Here is an 8,626-nt window from a genome sequence, read left to right on the forward strand (position 1 = left end):
ATGTGGCAGAGGTAACCCAGGTGTTTCTCTTTGAGGTAACATGGACGTGATCCTGGTTGACTACACCAAAATGTTGATTGAGAAATTGAATAGTCCTCAGGCACCCAACACAACGCTTCTGCTACACATTTGACTCCTGCAGATTAGCTGACAAACAGTTGCAGATATTCTTTTTAGCGTTATTACCTCAAAGTTTGAGAGTGGCAGGGGTGTAGCTCAGTGCTAGAGTGCATGCTTTGCATGTCAGAGGTCCTTGGTTCCATACTCAGCACCTCCAGCCTAGTTGACTGATCTTTAGAACAACTGCATGTGCTTTAGAATTTAGATATATCCCCTCTAGAAGGGGTTCATTTTGGAAGCATATACAGCTGTGCTTTACGCTGATGCTATCGATAGTGCACGATCAGCTTCCAATGACAGTTACTCATGAGTCAGAAGGCTGTCAATATTTTAGTAACTTCCAACCCTTTCAAGGCTTTTCTACTGTCAGACTTAAGGTGCAAACTCGTGCATTGTTAAAGACCAGTTCATGACTTGCTTCTAAGGCATGATGGCCAAGTGGCAAGGTATTAGTTTTGTAAACCAAAGCCCACAGGTTCAATCCCTGTTTGTGCCTTTCAGAAGATTGTATTCATCTGAGAGCTTCAACTTTGTTCATGGAAGCCAGACAAAGATGTGCTGAGGGTAAACATGTTTCTCCAAATCTCAGGCTCTTTTCTTTCTTGTTTTCCCCTCATGCTCTCTCTCCTTAGGGAAATAGTTCAGGGACACACACTCTTGTGTCATAAGTATCTGGCGAAAAGCCTTTATACAACATCCACCACTCTCCTAGCTCACCGCAAGCAGTAAAACACACACCACTTTGAGCTGCTCTCCTCCAGTCGTATATCCTTCTTTGTTTATTTGTCGTGAATGCCGCCATAGCTTCCACGACTGGTGCAGTTGATCCAGTTTGGGTTAAAGATGATGGATGTATCACATGAGCTTTATAAACCAGATGTTTTGACTCAAACAAACTGCACCTTGTTTAGTCCATTAATAAAACAGGATCTGCTCTTAGTTTGGCAAACTCTTGACCGCATGGGGCTTAAAGTCTTGCCTTGGTCCTCCTCTGAGAATGGAGGTCCATACAGAGATCCATAATAGTTGATGCTTTGTGGATCATTCCTGCCAGACTGCTGGCTAGTGGAGTTGATGACAGATGGAGCTCTGCATTTGGGACAGAGGCAGTCAGGGCAGTTTGCAATGTATCATTACAGTGTAGGGGTGAATAGAGGGCTTAGATCAGTGTAGGGGTGAATAGAGGGCTTGGATCAGTGTAGGGGTGAATAGAGGGCTTGGATCAGTGAACTGTGTGACACTCGTCTGTCCTCTGTAACAGCTGACCCTGATGCTCGGATTGGCTGGAATGGCCAAGTACTCACTCAGTCAGCCGGGGGGGGGGGGGGGGGGAGAGAGAGAGAGAGAGAGAGAGAGAGAGAGAGAGAGAGAGAGAGAGAGAGAATGTGAGTGTGTGTGTGTGTGTGTGTGTGTGAGCGGGAGGGAGAGAGTGAGAGAAAAAACACAAACACACACACACACCTGATAGTTAGGCAGATAGACATGACAGAAGAGTGAAAGGTTCATTCAGCCAATGCGAATGATCTGCATTTAATACTTAATTAAATCTATGTAGTAACAATTTACTATTTGCCATACAGTAGACAGCTCTGCCTTGAGATCTGAAGTAAATTATTTTTTATTTAATATAGAATGTAACGTGAAAAATAAATTCTGGTTTAAAAAAAATTTCCCTTTTCTACCACTGTCAGTGTTACAAAACTACCACCTGTTAGTAGATCGACTCAGTCTGATTTTGTAGATTAATTCCTTTTTCACTTTATCAGATGCCTAAATGACAGAAATATACATATACCCTCTGACAGCAGGTGAGTGTAAACAAGCAATGTTAACACAAACAACTCCACCAACAAACAAATATGTACAAGACAAGCCTTATAGGTGTGAAGAAACACAGAGAACCAAGGAGTGGAACTGATCGAGATGAAAATATATTTTTCAGGAATCGCTAAATTGCAGCTGTACCTAGAACAGTTTTACTGTCTTATGATGGTTTGCACAGTTTTGGGGAGTTTTGTTGTTCTTTTTGTTTTGAATTTTTGTTGATAGAAATATCTGACTAGGGTTACACAAAGCAGTGTGAACAGCAGGGCTCTTACACGTGTTTCTTGAACTTTCTGGGAGTCCCGTAAGGATGCAAGAATTCCCTGAACACGGATGTGATGATTTAAATGAAGGAGAAAACATTTTGATCAGTTTTTTAAATCTAAATGAAGTTAGCGTAAGTTCCAGTGGGATGACAGGCCTGTTGAAAGTCTTCCTTAAAACAAGGAAACGCCTCAGTGCACTTGAAAAACCTGTCTACAATCACTAGCACGTACTTCAACTGACCACAAGGTAGAATGTGCATAAAGTCTATCTGTAGACACTGAAAGGAATATTCTGGAGCCAGTAAGGCATCATATTTGGCTTGTGTTTTACCCTGGTTGCTTCTGACACAGGTTAAACAGCAATCTAGGAGTAGTTTTACAGTGAGACGTTTTACAGGAATACAAAACTGTTTTTGAATGCTAGCCATCACTCCCCCTTTGTGCAACATGTGAAATCCCATGAAAATGGCGCACAAGAAATGGCAAAATAGATTTAGGAAGGGTGACACGCCCCTCCGGGTCACGGATTAGACCATTTTAATCAGGACTACAGCCCTAATCAATCCAGTGAGAGCAGTCCTGTTGTGTACTCTGAGTTTGTAAGAAACACAGATTGATATTATTCAGCACAAAGCAATGAGAAAACATGGCGATAGCTTCACACATCGAGGATATAGCGTATGGGCATGAGGGGGCATTAACAGCTGCCCAACGTGCGATCTCGTCCGCTAAAGCATTGCCAGTGGCCGTGTCAGACTCAGAGGTTGTGTCATGACCCTTGACCATTACGATAGCCAGCCAAGCTGGTAGTGTACGTGCAGACAAAGTTGCAGACACTAGTCCTGGATTAGAAATGGGCTTACCTTCCAAGATACGGAACCCCGGAGCGCCAAATCTTATCGAAGTCATGAGCAACCCCAAATGCATAACGGGAATCATTGTAGATGGTGACAACCTGATCCCGGAGTAGATGGCAGACCCTGGTCATTGCTATCAGTTCAGATTCTTGAACAGACCTGTAAGGGAGAGAGTAAGCCTCCCAAATGAGGTTAGGCAGAGAGCAGACAGAATAACCACAGAGAAACTCAGAGTCAGACGGTTTAAAACATGGGCCATCTACAAAAATGTGATAGCCGCCTATTTCTAATATCAGTCATGTTAGGAGGCATAACCCTACACAGTTTCTCACCCAGCATCATGAATGGAGCAGAAATATTCATGGGGGGATGGAGCCGTGCTCCAAAGTTTCACCCTGCTATAGAGAGTTGAGGTTAGTATAGAGGGCGGGTGTGGCATGCCGTCCGCTCCTCCTCCAGATTAAGCTCTTCTCGAAGCGATAAAGCAATGCCTTACACAATTCCTTTGATGTTTTTGCTTTCTTTTTTCATCACTTTAACCTGCTCTTCCTCTCTGCAATATGCAGGGTGATCTGAGAGAGACTGGCATGGCTCCCTTCCAGTTCCATTAGTAAAATATTTGTTTTCATCTGGAAATCTAAGTACCTATATTGTACAGTGTAATAGTAAACACTACATGTACAACATCACATAGACAATACAATGTGTGAGAGAGAGAGTCAGAACTATTATCTCTGTCTGTGTCTGTCTGTCTGTGTGTGTGTGCACGCGAGCTTTTCTTTAGGGTGGCACACTCAGGGAAGACCAGAGTCAAACCAGGCCTAACTACCCATGTAATAAGAAATTGTGAGTACCAGTAAGAAGTCCCAAATCAAAACCAAAACAAAACACACACGCGCACACACACCCACACAGACACAGACACAGACACACAATAAATGATGCTAAAGGACTGTTGAGCTGCAGTTGATTTCTGTACATATGACAAACACTGTTCTACAAGTTAAACATGCTGTGGAATCATAACTCACTGTGTTGAAGTCTCTGTACAAATCTACACATTAAAGTTCAAAATCTTTGGAAACTGGGAAAGCTTTTTCAATCTGTTTTCTGTGTGGTGGAATGATTCAGATGTACACAGTATGTGTGTAATATCTTGTGATAGTTACCCTCCACCACAGAGTGTTCATATGAACTGTGTGTTTGAGATGCACATATGCTGTGTGTATGTATGTATGTATGTAAATTAAAACACAGGATTAACACAGGAAAGTTTGTATATTTTAACTAAGTAGGTAAAACAAAAATATATTAAGAAAAAAATGAACTTACCTGTGATTTTTTTTTGTTTGTTTTTTGTGGAGAGTCTTCCATGTTGTCTTTGAAGGGGAGCTTTATGGGGAATTGTCCCGCTTAAAGACAGGACGTGACATCACCCAATTTTCTGTTTTTTCCTTGTATTAGTTTCCAATGGAAATTTCATGAGTGGAGTTTTGATGTTGAGTTATGTTGGAGAACTTATGATTGCTGATTTTCTTTTATTGAATTTGTAACTTGTAAATGCTAAATTCTCTTTTTTTGAACATTTTTGTTTGTTTTGTAGTGATTGCCAGATGAATACTTGAAGCTTTCCATCCAATTGTTTCAAAAAAAGGTTCATATCTGGAGGCTTCATGTGCACACAAACCCCCCCTGCTGGCTAAACCTTTATTGTCATTTCAACTATTTGTGATGGATCTCTTGGCTGTTTTGCATCAGTGTCAGCATAGGAATAGTCACTGCCAACAATAGAAATAAAAACAACTTAATATGATTTTGTGCAGTTCATTCATTCATCTAATCTGTTTTTGATGTGTAGGTAATGGTTTTGGAGGTCTACTAGTGTCAAAAAACAGGTTGATTTCAGTCAATGTTTAAATAAATCAAATAGGACATGAGATGTTTATGTTGAGATGTTTTTAAGACTGTTGCAGTGTTTTTCAAAGATGGGAAAATGGTTATGCTTATGAATATCATGGTGACTTCATTCACTTTTATTAAGAAATAATATTTTTTCCACTGTGCTTGGACTCAGTTGGTTTCTCTTTTTGGAAATAACTTCCCTGTCTTTGAAGAAAACACTTTCACATGGTACTGAGGAGGCAGGGGTGCACAAGTATCGCACAGCAAGCTTGTAGAGATTTGGATATATGCACCTCTGCCTCTCCCAGTACTGGAGGGGATCCTGTGTTCTGCTGATGTTCAGTTCTGCCAGGTCTGCACTTCAACTGTGGCATCAGCAGTGACATTGCGAGTTCTTCTGGCCTCCATGAACGTGGTATCAAAATCACACCACAGTTTGTTTCCTGAGAAGCAAAACCAGATAATATGAATGAGATCATGACTCTGAAATTGACTTTAATCCAATGCAAAAATACTAACCAGGTCTTTCAGCTACAGCATCCTGTGATGTTGAAGCTGCAGCTGGGGTTAAATGTGACTGTCTAGACCCGATTACATTGGAACATTCAAAGGTGAGTTGTTTTATTCCTTCATCTGCCTTTTTTGGGCTAAAGGATCCAAGTGATTTGTATCTTGGGTCTAGCAGCGTTCCCAGCGATATAATGCTCATGCTGTGTGGAGCTTTTCCCTAAGGAGCCTGATGAGGTCTCTCCCAGTTCACTAGCTACCGTTACCTTTGCTGCCTCTTCCTGGAGCATCTTTTCCACCATTTTCAATAATAGCACCACTTTGGAGCCAGATACCTTTTTCTCCTCTGACAGCACCACAGTGGCCGTGTGAAAAGGAGACAGTACAGACAGGAGCTCACAAACATTATTGTACTCATCAGAGGTCAGCGCAGGAATATCAGTTTGTAAGCCTGCCAGTGCTTACAGGCTCCCTGAGTTCTACTAATCGCTCCAGCATTTGAAAGCTGCTGTACCACCTTGTTTCAACCTCCTGAATCAGTTTCTTTTTTGGTTTTCCCATTTGCTCTTGAACAAGGTCCAGCTTCCCCTTTAACGATAAAAACCTAAACGTTACATATGTAGCAACATAAAACAATGTGTAAACAAATGTGAAATTTTTTTTTATGAACTTAAATAGTTAATTAACTTAAATAAAACTAAAATAGCCCACCAGCTTCCTTGCCTTTGTAGGAATGGCAGATAGCTCTTGTTTTTGTTATGCATTTTATGACCCTGCACTACTCGGACTAAATCTCGCTCTCCTCCGCACATACGACCGCCTCATTACCACTTACCGTTACAATAACCTGAACAATAAGGGGAACTCTTAAATAAAACATGTTGACAAATGGCAAATAAACTATTTAAACTATTTAAAAGATGCTACAGACAAAATTGCCTGTTTTTCCATGACTTGACAAAAGTATTTACAGTTGTATTAAATTACATCACAGGATCTCATAGTAATGTGTGTGTGTGTGTGTGTGTGTGTATTTAAACATACAGAGTTAAAATTATATGTGTATGTACAAGATTGGTCACTGTGACGGATCAAGAGGGATTGTGGGATTGGGGCAGTTCAGCTCCAGTTCCTGACAAAAAGATCTCAACAGCATCACTGCACAAGATCTTAACAAGTAGGTATGCATAATGTTTCAGCAGTTACCATAGTAACCACTTCTACAGATTTGTGAGGCCTCACAATAATTAGATCTATAATATTAATTAATGAGTCAACAAATCTTGGGTAATTTATTAAAGTATTACTACACAACACATAGATTATTAGAAAAGTGATGTGACTGCATACAAGGAATTAAAATTAAAGTAACAGTTAAAATTATGAGATAACTAAGATACAGTGACAGAACGTATTGATCACATCACATTCAGATTGCACTCTACCACATGAAATTAGAGGCATAAACAACCAAGACCCACTGTAATCAGATCATCAAACCACAGTCAGAAGTGGTCAGAGATGGATCTTGATTGCATTTAATACAAGTGAAAGTGAAAGTGTATCTGCGTACACAAGTGGAAACTCGTCTGCTCGCTGACTGCAAAAATTACATCTGCTGCCAGTCAAAGCCTTCTCCTGCACCAAGGCAGATGGGACTGACAATCATTACAGAGAGGAACAAATTAGTGTATGAACAGATCCCTGTCTGTCATACCAGCTAGATCATCACTGCAAATGTCCTGGAAAATTCCTGGAAAATTATCTCTAGAAAAGAGTGAGAACCTTGACTGTTCATGCACAGTCACATACCTCCCATTAACACTCATTAAGACTAGTTTTCATTCACAGCCGCACACACCCCATTAACACTCATTAAGACTAGTTTTAATTCACAGCCACATACCTCCCACTAACACTCAATAAGACTAGTCTTAATTCTCAGAGAGATAAATCAGATATATTATATATATATATATATATATATATATATATATATATATATATATATATATATATATATATATATATATATATATATATATATATATGTGATGTTAGTAAAATGTTAAAATGTTGTTTAGTAAAAGCCTTTGTAAGTGAATCACATCTTTAATGTTTTGGGCTACACTGACAGAAAGAGGGAAGAGACAAAAATGTAAAAACAAAATGTAAATTCCGTTTTGAAACAAAAAACTAAGGGGTATTTTCATATTAAAATATATCAAATGCTTTTGCTGTTTCTATTTTGCCACCTTGTGGTGTGTTGTAGAGTAAGAGAGTTGAGGGAATACTGGACAATATGGAGGGACACCAAATAAAAAAGGTCTGGGAACACCTGATCCAGGGTATCAACTCTAAAGCTATGAGGCTTCTTCCATGAGAGTAAATGACAGATTTAGCCATCAGTACTCAATTACTAATAGAAATTATTGAATAAATAATAGTTAAACACTCACAGAGCCTTCCTGCAGTTTGCAGCAGCTGGGATCAGTCTCCTGTATCCCTCCTCTGATGTCCAGCACCTCCTCTGAGGTCAGAAGCATGTAGGCCAGTGCTGAACACTGTCCAGCAGAGAGCGTCTCTCCTGAGTGTTTCTCTGATTGTACATAGTCCTGAAACTCTCTGGCAAGAGACTGGTCCTTCATTTCAGACAGACAGAGGAACAGGTTGATGGATCTCTCATGGGGCAGGTCCTCTGTTCGTATTTGATCTTTGATGTACTGGACTGTATCTGTGATGCTCTCCGGGCTGCTGTGTGTGTGTGTCAGTAGGCCTTGTAGAAGTCTCTGATTGGACTCCAGTGAGATGCCCAGCAAGAAACGGAGGAAAAGGTCCAGGTGTCCATTCTGACTCTTTAAGGCTTTATCCACTACTACCATTAGCAGCTCATGGAGAGAAACATTCTCAGATCTGCAACTGGACTGTAACTGAAAATCCTGCAGTGCTGTTATGTCATTGCTGATAAAGCAGTGAAACACATAGAGAGCAGCCAGGAACTCCTGAAAGCTCAGATGTACAAAGCAGTAGATCTTCCTCTGGTAAAGAACAAATTCCTCCCTAAAGATCTCTGTGCAGATCCCAGAGTACACGGAGGCCTCAGTGACATCAATGCCGCACTCTCTCAGGTCCTCTTCATAGAACAACACG

The sequence above is a fragment of the Electrophorus electricus genome, chromosome 1 (assembly GCF_041902795.1).
Source record: "Electrophorus electricus isolate QZ-2024a chromosome 1, ASM4190279v1, whole genome shotgun sequence".
Classification (NCBI taxonomy): domain Eukaryota; kingdom Metazoa; phylum Chordata; class Actinopteri; order Gymnotiformes; family Gymnotidae; genus Electrophorus; species Electrophorus electricus.